Source organism: Chroicocephalus ridibundus, chromosome 7 (assembly GCF_963924245.1).
Source record: "Chroicocephalus ridibundus chromosome 7, bChrRid1.1, whole genome shotgun sequence".
Lineage (NCBI taxonomy): Eukaryota > Metazoa > Chordata > Aves > Charadriiformes > Laridae > Chroicocephalus > Chroicocephalus ridibundus.
The window spans coordinates 6,698,992-6,716,534 of NC_086290.1; positions in this window are offsets into that span (position 1 = coordinate 6,698,992).

Below are 17,543 nucleotides of genomic sequence, written 5' to 3' on the forward strand. Positions count from 1 at the left end.
TGAATTAAACTGGCAGAAGAAAAATAGCACGTAGAAGATCTTTGGGTTGGTAGCAAGCAGGACAGCCCGGCATTGCAGGTTTGTGTAACGCAGGTCACAACGCCGAGTAAATGTTTCAGACTGGCTGAAGACTCAGGCAGACATCGCAGCACCAGATATGGCTTGATCTGGTCCAAAATGATAAAATCAGTTTTGGTTTTGAAATATTCTTCATGCCGCCTCTCAGTGAGAGAAGGGTTCTTTGAAATTTAACATCAACGTTAATACAACCGAACATCATACCCAGCCATGATGTTTCTGTAAAGGTTGCAGAATTACAAACAAGATCTGGACTCGGCAGCTGCCTGTCATCTATGCCAGTCATAGACTGATTTAAAATTGCACGATGTGGTATATTTTAAAATGTACAACAAAAAAACCTGAATTTATACAGGCTAACTTTAATGTACACCAAAAAACCCTAAAATGTACATCAAAAAACCTGAATTTATACAGGCTAACTACAGACTAAACTCATCACTAATTTTATAAGTACATCTTGTCACATTTTCCGTGCAGCTTAACCTTTTGAACATACTAGCTATTACTGGGCCAAAACCATCTTCTGGGTTTAGAAGGTTTTTAAATTCAAAATATACTTGGCACTTATGTTTCAAGTAAAGATTAAAAGCTAGTAAAAAAGAGTTTCACACTGAGCTAAAACCACCCCAGAATGATGTTATAAATATGCAGAGGCTACGGGGAATAAAAACAAAAAAAGACCATTCAGCAAAGAAAGCTGCTTCCTTTTCAGGATCAAATGTGATCTCCAGATCCAAGAGAAAAAGGTGAAAACTATCAAAAACCACACAGATGAGAATCTGCAGCAAAATTTAGAACAGAGATATGCTTCAGCAATATGCAAGAGAACAGAGAAATAAGCATCAGGGATGCAATAAACTGTGGTCAGGCATAAATTAAAGCTAACCTAGCTGTGACTAAAACTTCTAAAAATCATATCTAGATTGTCTAATTTTAGGCATTCAACCTACATACCTCAAGAGGAAATCTATTAGTTCCCTCCTTTAAATTATATAGGACAGCTATGTTCCCAGTTTAGGCTCCTAGACTGAGACACCCAAAATCAGCCTCTGCGAATGCTCACCGTGACGACCGCTCTCAAGCTCTCAGTAGAGATGAGACAGCTGACTGCAATGAGGTTGAGGAGTGGATGTTACTGAATCCAAAGTAAAAGTAAAGCCTGATGTTCTCAAAATGAATACGTCCAATAGCCACCATTAATAAAGTAAGTCTGATAGCGTGATTTGTCTAATAAATCTAACAAATTCAGGCTTGAAATGAGAAAATACACTGTGCTTGTTTTAAAAGGCTGGATGAAATAACTCGGGAACTACAAATTCATTCATTTGACCTCAATAATATGCGAGTCTTTAGTACACACTTTGAAAGGTTTTATTTAATGAAAATACATGGAAACAAAAATTATGGTCCCGTACACTGACCAAAATAGCTTTTGCCATGCTTGTGCACTTTCTCACTTTCTCAAGAGAGAAAAAAGAAAAGGAAAAAAAAAAAAAAAAGAAAACCAGAACAAGACTCCACATCTATTTGTAGGCAAATGAGCATATGCAAGGCAAACACGGAGCCATCATGTTTTCTGTAATATTCCATGTGCAGCTGGGAATGCTTGCATTAATGCCAGTTAATCTGCAGAGCTATGAAGTGAGGGAAGGGAGTGTTGGCCACGGTACCGGAGTTATCTACTACTCTTCAAACACTGTAACCGAATCCTTCACATCTTCCTGGACTCTACCAGAACTGAGCAGATGGAGCCTCACTAAGCTGCTCATTCAAACACAAATGCAAAATAAAGCAATAAACATTAAGGGTTTGTCATGATACCAAAGCAGAGGAACAGGAATGGTTTTACTAAAAGTGCTTCTCACTTAAATATTTCTGCGGTGCTTGTAGTAGAGTGAAGAACTCATGGCTTAAACCAGGACTAGTAGCATACAATTAATCAAAGTAAATCTGGTTTACATTAAAAAACAATAAAATTGAAACCAAGGAAATTGAAACCTTTGCCACAGCACAGTCTGCCTCTGCTTTTATGTGATACATCAACTCGAAGCAGCTCTGCAGTTTCTGCATCCTTGCAATTAAGGCAGAACTTATCCCTTACATCCTGCGCTAAGAGGAAGCCTTTCAGCTTGCATTTGGGGTTTTTTTGAAAGGCCTAACACATTTCTCTTTCATTTCTACTCCAGCTCAAACTTGAAGAGAAATATAGATATATATTTTTTTTTCTTCCCTTTCCAGCAGTCAAAGCTTTAGAGAACAAATAAAATGAGCATGAAAAATTCTTTCTGCTCAGCTTTTTAATTTAAAGATTTTTGTGCTCTCATTTTCTTTATTTTTTTTTTTAATTCCTTGAAATCTTTGGGTCAGTAGAAAATATGCCATTTAAAGTATCTCTTTTTTCCTGAAACCATAGCAGAAACAATCCATCCCTTTGGGATAAACAAGCTGAGATAAGATTTTCTTTTGTTCTCTTTGCCATGACTGAAGCACAATTGCTTGCACCACTGGATTATAACTTCATTTTAAAGGAGTTTTCTCAATAAATGGAAAGTAGGAGTCAGACTATATAGAAAGATAGACAGGGGCAGAAAAGGAGAAGAGATCCACAAGAAGAAGAAACTTCAAAAGAGTTTTCTCTTATTTTGTGGGCATCCTACTCTAATTCTGACATACCCTTCCTCCTCATACAGTAATTCTGATTGCAAACTTTTTCATGTCAGCTCTTTTGAGTTTAAGAACATTTTCACATTATTCGTGATCTTGTGCCTTCCAGCCCTCTACACGTGGCCCTACTGTTTTGTCAGGATGCAATCCTCCCTCATTTTATAAAATACCCCGAGGACAATATTAGTTGCAAGGAAGTTAGGCACAGAAGAGAATGTGAAATAGAGACTTAATTCTGAATTCCCTGACCAATCTTGTTGTTCAAATAGAAATAAAGAGTATGGAAGAAATCCAAACAGGAGAAGGAGAACACAGTTTTCTGTGCTTATTCAAAGGATAACGATGTCCTAAGGGAACAAATAAAAGAAAATGAAATTGTACAAAGGACACCTCCAGTACATCTAGTAAATCTTGTAGGAAAACACAACAACAAAAATCAATAAAAAAAAAACTATTTGCGAAATGCTAAATAAAGCAAACTAGGAACAAGCCCTTTTGAAATGCATATATCGTAAGATGAGTTGTAAGACTTCAAAATCATTATTCATAATCCAGGTTGAAATTCAATAAAGATATTTACCCAGTGTTTACCTCTCCTTTTATGCAACCTGAGTTTCTACAAATTACCAGGGAACGAGAAAACATGGCAAACCTCTTCAGGATAATACACACCATTCGCGGTTCCCGCTCAAAACAATTTTTGCACTTTCCCAAAAGATGTGTGCATGTTTAAGCAAGGTAGTCCATGTGCTGCTTTGTTCCATTTGCATAGGTGGTTACTCCTGTTAAAGCCTGTTGATTTTCATGTAAGAGGAACAGCAAGACAAAAGCACGAGTTCAAAACAACAAAGTAGCGTGCTGCACCGCTTCACGAATACACCAACTACACAAGGTGCAAGAGTATTCCAAAATCAGCCTGACTGTTCTACATAGCAGGCTTAACAGTGTATTTTTTATATTCTACTCACTTAAAAGGAATAATCAGATTTCCATCAAATTATTACCACAATTATCTGTTTCTATTGAAACTAAGCACAATAAAAATAGAGTCTAAATGGGTTTGGCATAAGTTTGGAAAGAGCCAGGGGGGAAGTCACTGAGTGAACTGGAACGATGCCTGAAAGAATGGCAGGAATGCAGCTTCAGGTGTGCTATAAATTTCACGTATTATAAAAATAAAAAAAAAAAACCAACCAAAAAAAACAAACCTACAAAACAAAACAAAACAGAAAACACACATACTACTAGCCCAATACCTATGTACATAAAACGACTTATATTCATTAATGATGACAATACGCCTCTCCCTGTTTTAAGAGACAAGTTCCTATATACTTATGCAGCGCTTAGAACTCTGCAAAGATTTTTAATTGAATTGTTTTGAATGAGACCTGCACACTGCACCAGTACTTATGTTTTCAGGTAATCCAAAATTAATTTTAAAGTTTGAAGAGAATTCATACATAAAGTGTTGGTAGTTCAAGTGGCTGACTCTTAATCTGTCGAGTGACATATCTTAAAAATTACAGTAAAAGCCTGTTTTGGGAATATTTAAGGTCTGGTCATGCATTCCAGTTTATCAATACCAATGAAGCTTGGCAAACATAGAGGCTGTGGTTGAAGTCCATATTAATATAGCACAAGGTCCCAAGGAACACCTTCTGTCTCACTAAAAGCTTTTTTAAAGATTTAACTAGAAAAGTGATAACGATATTGTAACATTTCTCTGCACTGGACCCAAATTTACATTTACTCTGCAAGAGTTTCCTGCACATTGTCACAGTTATTAAAAACAAATGCAAATACAGAACATGCAACAAAAAGTCCTTTTTCAGTACTACAATAAGCATGGCATTCACATTTCAGGAACTGCTAAATGATGACAGCAATTACTCTGAAATGATTTACTGCAATCAAACTTTGTGCCACTAAAAGAACTCTTACTCTAGAATATGCAACACTAAAGTACAGGAAAGGTTCAAGGAAAAAGCCCTTGGTACTTATTGCATCATATTTTATAACTTAAAGACTAGCTGTATCCAAGTCTTAGAACATTTAATACTTACATTTCCACCTTCTATTTTTCCCCTGAGGTGTGCTTTATCACATGGGTGCGCAACTGAGTAGGCATGGTCTGACTGACCTCTCCCTTCCCTTAGAAGTCCAAGATGAATTCCCACTTACTATAAATGATCCAAGTTTTATGGACTAATGACAGTTTAAAATACTTTTTTTCCCACTTTTACTGCAATCCTGTCATTAAGACTAACAATCTAAAGTAGCTAAGAGAATGAGTAAGCAAGATGATTTACACAGATGATAGTGCAATGGTAAGACGTAGGGAAAGATTCTTTGAAATTTTTTGCAGCTGAACCATTAAAAAGATTTACACCAAGGTCTTTAAGTGAAAAGAGAGCATTGCCAAAGAGGTCTGGCAAGCTCTTCTGTCAATAAAATACTCTGCCCCATAAATTTAGCCAAACTCTCAGCTTAAAACCTGATTAAAAGCTAGAAGGCTCTTGCTTGGTTACCAGAGATAGCCCACCAACCCAGTATCCAAAGAGACTGCCTATAAAAATCAGACAGGATTGCAACCCTTCTATAAAATCTTCACCGTCACTGCGTCTCCTATACTTTTCCATGAGGCCATGTACAAAAACTGAGGAAATGTTTAGCATGAGAGAGCAGAGGTTCTAATACAGGACAAAGTTGTGCTGAAATTATTTAGGGCAGCATTGAAACTTTATGTGTTTCTGTACCTGGCTGATCTGTACCTTATGACAAGGCTTTCAAAAATCTTGCCATACAGAAGACTCAAAAATATATATATATCCTTATAAGGTTTTGGTTTTAACTTTTTTCAGAATGTTCTTTAGTTACAGGTTAATTTAGTACAAGCCTGTTATCTTTTTCATATGCCATCTCCTACCGTTTTGTTCATTGGAGATAGCCTCAGGAGGCAGTACTCAGATCTGGATTCATGTGTAGGGCAGATTCAGAGTCAAGGCTTGATTTTATGACTGTAGAACATACTTTTTGAATTTGAAAGCAGCAGCGTATGATATGGTTCGCAGCAAAATTTCAAGAGAAAACAACAGAAAGAAAAGAGGAGTTTTTCTGTTGCTCCTTATATCAGAACATTATTATTTGTTTGGTGCTAAAAATGGGCTTAAGGTTGTAAACCACGAGTGTTTTGACAGTCCTTGCTTCAAGATCAGCTGTTCATGACATTTCCATCAACTTGGATTGCAGCCCATCCAGATCTAGAAAACAGGTGCCATCCTACTTTGGACTTCACTCAAAATCAAAAAAGTAGGGATAGACATTCATATGCACTCACCCTCACCTTGAAAGTCTGAATAAAGTGACGAACTTTATACAGGGTACTCCAGCAGTCAGATTATAGTAGGAAGAAAAGCAAGGAGCCGAAGTGGTAGACAAAGAAAAAGAGCCCGTTACTTGCTTGGTCTTTTTATGCCACAGTAGGTCCCACATCTCTGCTGTCTAGAGCAGCAGATTGCCACCACTTACACATCCCTGAACTGAACTCTTTCACTTCCAAACAGAAATACGTAGAACGAAATCCACAGGGATGGTAGCCAGCTTAGCTTGCTGACCACTGCATACATCCTGGGCAATTTTACTCCCCAGGGTGATTCAGGACACAGCCTTGGAAAACTGGTCCATCATAGTGGCCTTAAGTTTCTATGGAAATGTATAACAAGCGGCTGAATATAATACAGGAATTGTCGTCCTCCTGTAGACAAACATGGATGGAAGAGAAAGACAACAATAAGGGGGAGAAATCCCCAACACGAGCTCCATAACCAACAACACATTTTTCAGATCATTGCTGCTATTTGGCAGTCTATAGGCAGGCAGAAATGTCAAGAAATTTCAACTGCTTTGGTTACACAAAGGTCACAAACACTGCTGGCAGCATTTACATACACAGCCTTGGAAGGAGGCAGTTCCCACTCTTCTTTCTGCTCAGCCTTTCCTCAACTGAACTTTTGAGCCCTTTGAGGCCCAGCTTCCAATTCTCCAGCTTTTGCCTAGGTCTTGGACTACATACTGGACAGTATCAACACCCAGCTGTAAATTAGTGTCACAAAATCCAGTTATCAGTATAATAAAATAACACAAAAAAATCATAGTGGCCAACACTGCATCAAAGGAAAGTCAGCCTACAACTCCTATTGTCAATCTTTAATCTCCATCACAGAATAAACTCCTCTGTCCAAACACAAATATTATCTATTACTCTCTAAAACACATTTAGTGTCCCTGGTGGTATTCTGAATGAGACGGGGAAAAAAACACTGAAGATTACTCATGAAAGTTCTTGCCATTTTTTCCCCTTATTTTTTGGTCAGAATTCTAAGTTATAGCAATAAATTAAGTATTTCAAATAATACGAGAACCTGTCCTAACATTACATGTGTTTTTTCAAAAGCATGCATTCACGTAAAGACAGGTATGTCTTATGTACAAGAAACAGGACTGAATGTCAACTTCTTGACACAAAGTTTTAACTGAACACAGAGATTTTAAACAGTTTTAGGAAAATGCTTGTTCCACATTCATCAAAAAAGCCATTTATCAGCCATCAAGAAGGTGGATGAATCAGGCAAAGCTGGGAAATTGGAGAAAATGACTTAGGGAAAAAGAGGATGAGATGTTTGGGAAGACAGGATGGAAAACAGTTAGTACGTATTCAAATAGACCCCGACACTGGGAACAAGGGCTCACATGAGACGCTTTGTTCTGCTTATGCCATTTCACTCCTTAAGAGTCAATACTTGTTTCAAAAAGCTAAGAGAATCTAGATGTTTCTGCAGTTTGGAGAGGGATACCTCTTCTGCAAATGCAAATACATCAACTCACTGGTGGCAGATGGTTAATAAACAGAATGACTTTACTCTCTGGTCAACACCCAGACATATCATCAAGTTGTCAGGATTTTTATATAGGCTCCTGTTTAATGGGAATGAAGGAAGAGTTGCATATATTTTTTCATTCATATACAAAATATTTAGGAAAATTTAGCCGTCAACATTCATAGAAACACGGTACCGGGTTTTTGCTACCCCCCCTCTTAGCGTCTTGTATAGCAGTCTGGGAAACCAAAACAGATCATGCATTGAAAAACATTTTTCAGAACAATTCATTAAAAGCACTGAAGAATGCCTGTTGCTTACATGTTCTCCCCAGATGAGGTGTTGACTGCACATATACAAGCCCTCATTCTTTACAGACCTGGTCCCAAGAGATTGACTGAGAGAGTTAAAAGTAGTAAGACACATTACTTATTCAAGTATGTGAAGTTAGATCAGTTCAGAGGGGATTACAAATGTCATTTTTTCTTCTGAATCTCTTTCACGCTAAGTACTGTTTACTGCACACGTTCACACAACATTCCCCTTTGGCTGCACAATCGTTAGCTCTCAGATTTGTAGAACCGTTTCAATCTCAAGTACCTTACTTGAGGGAAATGCCACATATTTCTCTTGTTTTCAGCGTGTTGGGAAAGAGATGAAACTTATTCAGAAAAAAATGGTTTGTTTTCTCCCACATTTTCCCTCTAACGTGAAGCACAATTTTTACATACTTCGTACTGATGACTTGCGTACTATTGTGATATATAGCACCTGTTTCACTCATTTTTCATTGCAATTTCTTTATTCTGAGCATATTTTTGGTTTTGTTCGACTTTGTCTTTCAATTACTGGATTGTCTTCTACCGTGTATCAATTTCAGGAAAAAGTTATGAAATAAATTTGACAGCATTTGCTATTACTTGTTCCAGAGAGAACCTATTGTGCCTTTTGCCAGTAGATGGCAGCATGTGGCTGTTTAGCTCGCCCGAGCTCTGTGCAAAAGGTCTAAAGGGGAAACAAACTTTCAGAAAGAAGCAATTGGGTCTTTTCAAACCCACATTCCTATACATTCTCTCACAGGAGAATATTGTAGTCATGTGTCTCAGAAGTCCTTCAGGGGCTGAGTCAAAGAGTGAAGTTTTCCTTGATTCTTGGTTTGGTTTTGGGTTTTTGCTGTTTTGTGTTTGGTTTTTGTTTTGTTTCGTTTTGTTTTCAAACTAATGTTTTGCAGAAATTAAAAGATTTCTGGAAAGCAGAGATAAGCTGGACAAAGTCTCTTGGTACAGATACTCGGAAAGGGTTGTACATTTAGAATTCCAGCCCTCTATTTGCAGTTCAGGACATCATTTCTAGCAACAAAAACAGCTCTTCTATCCTCGCCCCTTCACAGTTCTTGACCACACAAGATATTTTCCTGCTGTCAAACAATATACAGACATAGCTAAAAATATCTCCCTTTCCTACCTGTATAAAAGGCAGCAGCAGCATATCTATGAGTATACACCTAACAAATGTCAAACAATATACAGACATAGCTAAAAATATCTCCCTTTCCTACCTGTATAAAAGGCGGCAGCAGCATATCTATGAGTATACACCTAACAAATTTAAAATAATGAACTCCAAATTTTTAGTACTCATTTAAGTGGTTTCCATATGTTAATTTTAACAGAAACAAAACACAAGTAAGTAGCATGTACAGATTTCAGCCATTCTAAATTCCTAATTCCTTGCATTTTCAAACCCAAAATGGCCTTGAGATAATGAGCACTCCTATTTGCACTTGCAATCTGCGGTTTGCTCCTATGAGAAAGTATTTATATGAAATGCTGTGGGCAGCATAACAAAAGTGCATTTTTCTCTCCCTCGTATGCAAGGCTTATTTCAATTCACGTGATGTGGTTCTTTCAGGTTAGGAAGTTTAGGGTGTATTTATAATATAGTTTTCACAGTATATAGATAGCCTTCTCATGGATCCTCTCTTACCCTATATACCCTATACCTAAGTAGCCTGGGTACATCCTTTTCACTTTCTGACAATAGAGCAGCTTAACAGTATATTTGACTGGTAATTTTATAAAAGTGCAAAGAATCAACAACCACTGTGTCATGGCTATAGCCAGAATGATGTGGCCATTTCAAAATACATGTTAAGGAAACCAGAATCTACTTTGGCTTGTCAGTGTTTTTATCATACCTTGTTATGATCTCATTAGCCTTCTTCCGTCCCTCAGAAGCATCTACAATTCCACTTTTTCTATGTTGCAAGTAGCAGCCGCTTCAGCACTGTAGTGAAAGAAAAACCTTCTTTCAATCAATATAGTGTTCTTGAATTACAACATATCACATACACAATTGATCGTAATAAAGCAAGGCCTCAGGAGGGCCTTCTAGCATATAGAATTTTTCAAAACAGCAAGCCCATTTGGTTTGAGCTTGTAAGTGTAGTTCACATGGCTCCCACACCAGAGCCGGAGTGGGCAGCATCAATGGCAACACTGGCGGTGAAGCCTATGCTCTTGGTGGCCTCATGTGCTACAGGGTCTTCCAAGCCTCTGAGGTCTGGGCACCCAGATCAGGGCCTCTCCCTACCCAGCTCCTGCTGCCCTGGGACTCTCAGCTACTGTCAGGAGGAGCATGTTCTCCCCCAAGCTGCTCCTTGCAGCTCCCAGGATTATTTAGTCTCTAAAAGTCCATCTGTCAAGGAGCAGAAGTTGAAACCATCTGCTTATTCATGGAGAGCATCACCAGGCAATTGTTGCCACAGACTATCTCAAAAAGTCCTAATTTCAATATGCCTTTGAAATTCAGTGTGCTTTGAGTTGAAACAGATGAACTGCAAAGATGTAAAAATCCTTTGTACAGCTAAGCAGTATTAATGGAGTAAAATGATGATGGTATTTAAAGACCCCCAACGTAACAACAATTTAAATGGTGACAATTATAGTGACAAACAGCAGTAAAAGGTCTGCACCAACCTAATACAGTAAACACAGGCAAACAGATTTTCCACTTACTCTGCCCTAATACATCCTACTTGCTTTTCAGTTTCTGAGCACACCTTATATTCATCATGGCAACTGATGACACAATTCTTTATATTTTTGATAAATACTCTTCTCATCCTCTGATTTCGTTTTTATGACCTCTTTCTCCTTATTACCTTACTTTTAATCTGTATTTCCTCCCTGACTTTTCTTTCCCAGTGTTTCCTCCCCTAATTCTTCAGGTCTTAATAAGTTTGATGTATCGTAGTACCAGGGAGAGGGAGGACTCTTATCTGAAGTAGCATTTAACAAAGATAAGGTTAAAAGAGGGGCAACAGGATCTAATGTCATTATATATTTAAATACTGCTAATAGTGCATGAGCAGGCATGTCAGAATTCACCAGCTGTCCCTAAAGGTACAAGCCAGCTTTCTGTCTCCTCGCATTATAGCCCAGTTTAACCTCTGTTGTAACACGTCTCAGCACAGAAAGATTATAAAATCTGCTCCACTACCACTGGAGTTCTAATTTACCTACTTTCAGAAATATGTTGTAACTGTAGAGTTAGAAATGTAAAGGTTACATTCAGTCTTATAGATAGCTAACACAGCAGAAGTTTAATATCATTATAGTATTTGTTAAATCAGAGTGGATGAGCTTGCATAACACAAGAAAATTCTTCATAGATGTATATATGATACATATATCTATACATGAAGTTATGTATATATAAATATATATTCTATATTAATAAATACGGTAAATATATAATAAATATATACCATAAATATATAATATGTAATAAAGATAATATTTAATATATAAAATAATATAGACAGATAATATTTTATATGTGGATGAACTATGACACCATAAAGAAATAAGCAGAATTTGGCTTAAATTTGAGGCATGCATGGGAAACAGTTCTAAACAGATAAATATGCAAGAAATTAAGCCACAGTTTAGCAGAGGCAAGATCATTGTGCCACTTCCAGCGAATAGAACAGCCATTGAGTTGCAGGTAATAATATCTGATATAGACAGTTTCAAATGTTTAGGTTAGTTGGCTTAATGCAACTAGAAAACAACAGATCAAAATTTATGAGGAGCCACATTCTCACTCCCTGCCCCACTATTAGGAAGCAAAAATAGAGTCTACAAATTAGAAAGATAATGACAAGTGTGTGGATACAAACAATCTGGATACTTAATTTTGGCGATGTTGATTCTAGTGTTTGCCTTTGGCTTTTCCAGGCTACCCCCATGTTCCATTTTTCTTGGTTGATTCAAGGTCTGAAAAGGATTTAGTCTTGTCTTGGATACCCATCTGGGACAAAATGCTCTCTGGAGGCCTGCTGCATCCGTATCTCCCAGTCTTCCTTCAGACCTTCAGCAAAAGCAGTTTTACACTGTAAAAAAGTTCCCTGAAATTCTTCTCAGACAAGCTGGTCTTATTAGGGCGTTTTTCATCCACGAGAGATTATGTCACTGCTCACCTATAAGCAACCTTTAGCTCCACTGTTCTTATAATTTGTCTCGGTTAATAACATATACTGCGTACCCCATCTTCAGCAAGCTTCCATAGCTGTGTCAAATGCCATCAGTGGAAGATCATGGCAATGAAGTAGACTTCAGTTCCGCAGTCCAACCAGATTCAGTAGTGAGTGCTGTTCTGATGAAGTCTCAGTTATAAACACAGAAGTCCCTGACAACCACTAACATTGGCAAATTTTTGGAAATCTGGTTTATGTGGCTGGCTGATGGAGGTAGAAACATCCTTCACACACTATGCAATGTATAATCAACATCACCACAGCTTAAGTTTAGAACTTCTCCACATTAAGAAGAAAATACTTCACTCTTCTGTTTAATCCTTCATAATTTTACTTTACAATAAAATGTCTCAGATTTCATCCAGTCTTTCATAGCGTATTTTCTAATATTGCCTGCATTAGGCAGCCCTTGTCCTTATATAAGTCTCTGTACCTACAAAACTATTTCACTTAACTGTTTATAAAACAACTTCTTAGTTCTGACACTACCAGAAATGTTTCAGATAAAGTATCTGTCCCTCTCTTTCTTTCCTTGTATGCACCAACGCTTTGGAAATGAAACCAAGTCACAAAAATCAGACCTAGGTTGCGAAGAAGCAGTACAGCTGCAGGAGCCAGCTGTGATGCACGAGTGAAGATCTGACTGGTGAAACTCCAGCTGAACTTCCAAAGCCTAAGCACAAAAGGTCTGAAGAAGTTTTTAATAACCTAGTCTTGTCCTGAAGGAGAAGAAGGAAATAGAAAGGAGAAGAAATATGTAAGCACATGATCAGCTAATGATATAACTGCACTCAGGCAAACCAAAGGCATGATTTGATGTGGTTTCCTCTGCAGAGAAATTCTTGGGTCTGTAGCGCTTCTGCTCCAGGTCACTTTAGGCAACTTCTACCATGCACAAAGAAATTCTGGAAGTAGGGCACACACCATGTAAAAGTACAAACATTATTGTCCAATACACAAAAACAATTGATAGGATTAATGAGCTACCAGTCCAATGGTTGAGAAGTTCACTGCTCCAGAGATGACATCCAACCAACATTTACCAGCCAGGCAAGTCCTGTGAGGAGGCTTTTCTCTACTTGTCCTTGGGACAGGCTGATCCTCAGTGCTGCAGGGTTGCCATCCTCGGTCTCCTTGTTTTCTCCTTAGGATTGCGTATCTTTCCATGTTTGCTTTTCCCCTTGAATCCTTGAGCTGCCAACCATGCCCTTCTCACCAACCTTATCTCTGCAGTTTCACCTTTCTTGTCGCGCGTGGCTCTGTTCTATATAGGCTTTTACAGCTCTTTCTATCAGTTTAGCAGATTTCTCAGAAGTCTGAGCCAGGGTTACACAAGCATGCTGTGTGCAAGCTGGGTCTTGGGTCACAGACAGCTGAACCACTGGGAGAAGGGTTACAGGTATGACAGCCTATTCTGAAAAAAAGCTATTGACATTATCTTACAAAGAGCCGTCTCTTATTGTCAGATCGTGTTGCTTCGAGGGAGCAGAGAGCAGCAACACACACTTAATAACATAAAAGAACCTCTTTGCATCTCATTCAACTCTGACACAGCAGTGATAGCAGCAGAGGATTCATTGTTTAGGAGCGCTGATCACACAAAAGCAGATGTAAGTACATAACAGACCTCTTCATTTGTACTAAGAAGTTAAGCAACAATAAGCCTACTTATGCCTGCAGATGGTTCAGTGCCTGTAATGTTTGGCTTGGGTTTTAATGCAGAAATATCAAAAGCTGTTAGTGGCAATGCTGAATGACCTCCTGCCTACAGTCAGTGATTTTCTTTTAATACTGAACACATACTACAGAGTGACTGATCATATTTTGAGTCTCATTAGGCAGTCACAAATGGAAGGAATAGAGGCACTAGCTAACTACCTCTGCCCTGAGGAGCAATTGCGGGATAAACCACTGTCAGCCCTCATGGATAAGAACCTGCACACTCTGGGAACGCATCAGCATAGGAAAGGTTGCCGTGTATAACCAGCCTATGCAACACATGCCAGATGTGACACTGCAGGAAAAGAAGAGGAAGAAACAAAAAGGCATAATGGATAGAACAGCCCTACATGTGGCACTCTCTCTCGTGAGATGAAGAAATTTCCATATCTTACTGTGTAATCACATCTAACTGCATAAACCCACTGCTTTATTAAGTTGGATAGCTAAATTGGTGTTTTCCACCTTTCCTTAGTTGGCAGGCCCTTTAAAATATTCCAATATTCCAATACTGCAAATGTAAACCAACTTATCATTAGCATGTTTTTCCCAGTTATTCTTCTTGATCCCTGAAAAGAAACCCATTAACCTCAGGACAACAGGTCAGAAGCCACTGAACTAGACCATTTGGCACAGGCACAGGTCTGCCCTTGGACCATTCCCACTCACACATATACAGGGCTGCTAAAAGAAGCTTGCAGTAAAAGTAGTTAAACATTTTCAAAGCCCCTCCAACTGCTGCGAAGAGAGCAAAAAATTACAAATACAGCAGACACAAACCACCTCACTATAACACTTTTTCATGTTTTTAATGTCCCAGCATCTTTCCACTCTTTACAGTGAGGTTTGTCTTGCCAAACACATTGTATTAAGCGCTAATATCAATAGATTTCATCTTAAATATTGGTTGTCCTAGAAAATTAACTATGGTAGCTGTTTCTAGAAAACTGTTAGAAATGCTGTAAGCTTGTGGAAATTGCAATTACTGAACAAAAATTACTAGTAACTTAAAAGCTGTCTGAAGTAACTCTGAAGCAGTCTATATATGTCAGATTCCACTTGCCTAAACTTATGTCCGCTATTGCTTGAAATGACTGGAAATGTCACTACTGAGGGCAAGGCATGGAGCATTTTCTGTTTATACCAATGATTTTGACTTCTAAAATGAATTTTGAGCTGTAGGCCTTTCAATAGTAAACACGCTCTTGAGGATTTCTACTTGCTACACTTAACAATTCACAATCTGGCTACAACGTGCCTTATGTGATCCGAGAATACGGAGGGAACTGCAGGATTGCACGAAATCCCAAGGTATCTTTTATGAATTATTTAATCCTACAAAGCGTATTTCCCTCGATTCATTACTTTATTGATGATATTTGCTGATTGAAAAGTTACAGTACTACTTGCCTCCACTAATCATCAGATCAAAGGCGTCTGTTAGCGTTTTAATTTTGGTAACAGTTCTGAGGAATGTCTTCAGATTTGAGAAACCTAACTTTTCCCATCCACCTGGGCATTTTCTTTTCTTCCTCCCTCCCAATTCCACTCTCAAAAGAAAAGAAAAATTAATCTGTCAAATCTTTCTTTCTCTAATTCTGAGACTTTTAAAGATGGCAAAGGCTTTCATGGGTCTTTTCAACTTAGTCTTACAACCATAAAAAATGACAGAACTCTGCAAGCAAGAAAAATGAGAGTGTGATAGGTTTGTCAAAGACTCGGTGGATAAAAATGAGTGTAACAGGACATATATATGCCTCTTTCTGCTGTAAGTGAAAGAAAACCTCTTCCGAGTTACCAGCAGGAACACTCCGTTCCTCATCTTCCAGTCACACCAGGTTTACAGCTCTGTCTCCCCGTGAGCAGAGGGATGATGTCTCCTATTCAGTCCAGCAGTATCAGACATGATGATACTGATCATACCCCATGATGCGATTTTGGACTCCTGTAACCTCAAGGCCGTTGCAGACTAATTGCTACCTCACTTTCCAGAGCAGGGGAATCTCAGTCTGTTCCAGATCTCTCAAAGGTAATGTAACATTCACTGCTGTATTTCAATTTTCACACGGGTATCTATCCCCCGAGCTGGGTGGCAGAGTAAAATCTAAGGTCCACACAGAACAAACTGCAGTGTGACCTTATATAGGAAATGTTAATAGGTTACTCATAAATTATTGCTGCTCTCCTTAGATAAGCCAACTGCTCTCAATATACCATTTTTAGGCAGCTTGCCCTTATTGAGACAGGTTTTTCAGAACAAGAGCCAAAGTTAAATGCCATTGACTGGAATGCGTGGCAAACTTAATTGCAAACCCATGGCTGTGCCCCTGGGCTTCTGGTCCAACACACAAACAGTTTCTCCCAGCCAGGCTCCTTTTCCCCCACATTTGTTTGAAGTCCAAGCACCTGGTCTCCAGAGAACACAGATTTTTCAAACAAAATCCCAGCCAATGCAGAACTAAAAGCAACAAAATAAAATACCTTGTTTCAGGGAAGACTCTTTAGGCCCTCTGTTTTATTCCAATGCTGAGCAAAGAGAGCACCTTCGCAGCAGGCTTTGCCAGTTCTCCAAAATAACTGTGCTTGGAAATTCGAGTCTGCCTTTCTTACTCTCTTGATCAATAGAGGGGAAGCTGTTTCTCCAGCGCGTCAAAGCATAGCTTCATCCAAAGTTCCTTGGTGGTTCTGGTCTCGATTCTAAACATAAAATAAGAGGCTCGTGTTGGTTTCCCCACTCCTGAACTGCCCTTCCCAAGACACTTCCCTCCTTTCCCAGCAGCTATGAACCCAGCTGGGCCACAACTTAAAAGTGAATGCAGCAGGCCGGTGCTGTGCCTGAGAAAGGAGTAGATGCTTAAAATAACACAGGAAAGGAACAGTGGGGAAAATAAAAAAAGAAAAGAAAATAAAAAAGGATAGCTTCTCAGTGCTGAAAGTAAGGTGCTGAAGTCCGCAATCACCTTTACACCGAAAAATAATTTCCATTTTAGATGTTAAGGATGTTGAATGGAGGGTTTTCCCTTATCATCTAAATTGCAAAATTTTATGTTGAATGTCAAAGGAAACTTTTGGTTTATCATGCAGAAATAAGGTACATTTAGAAGTTTGAACCCACAAACGAGTAACTAACTACAGGCTGCAATGGTCTGCAACACCTATACCACATTTAGCAGCAGCGGAGCTTGTATTACAGGCTGTAATTCTTTGATCCCCAAACTGTGGCACCAAGTACAGGAAACCAGTGGGAGAAATTGTGCTTACTCTCCACCTCAGCTGCCTAATGACAAGCTTACAGACAGGATCTGGGAAACACAAATTCAAAAGATTCCCAGTTTCCCTGGGATATAAAAATGTCTTGTGAATAATTGCTTTGGCATTGTGGAAGATGATAAAGAAAACAAAGAATTTGTGCTCATTTTCCGAAACAACCTATTATGTACTTAGCCTAAGAGCTTGTGTTATTTGTCAACCTGCTATAATTGTTCTGATAACACAACGCATGTTCTGGATGGTTTATGAAGAATTTTATCTTGTGATGTACCAAAGCCACTGGGATATGTGCTGCAGTCTAGCCTGGGTAGATTTAGAAGAATAAAAAAAGAGTCATACAATCTGACATTTGCTGATAAACAATGTGAAAATAGATGCAGAACACAATG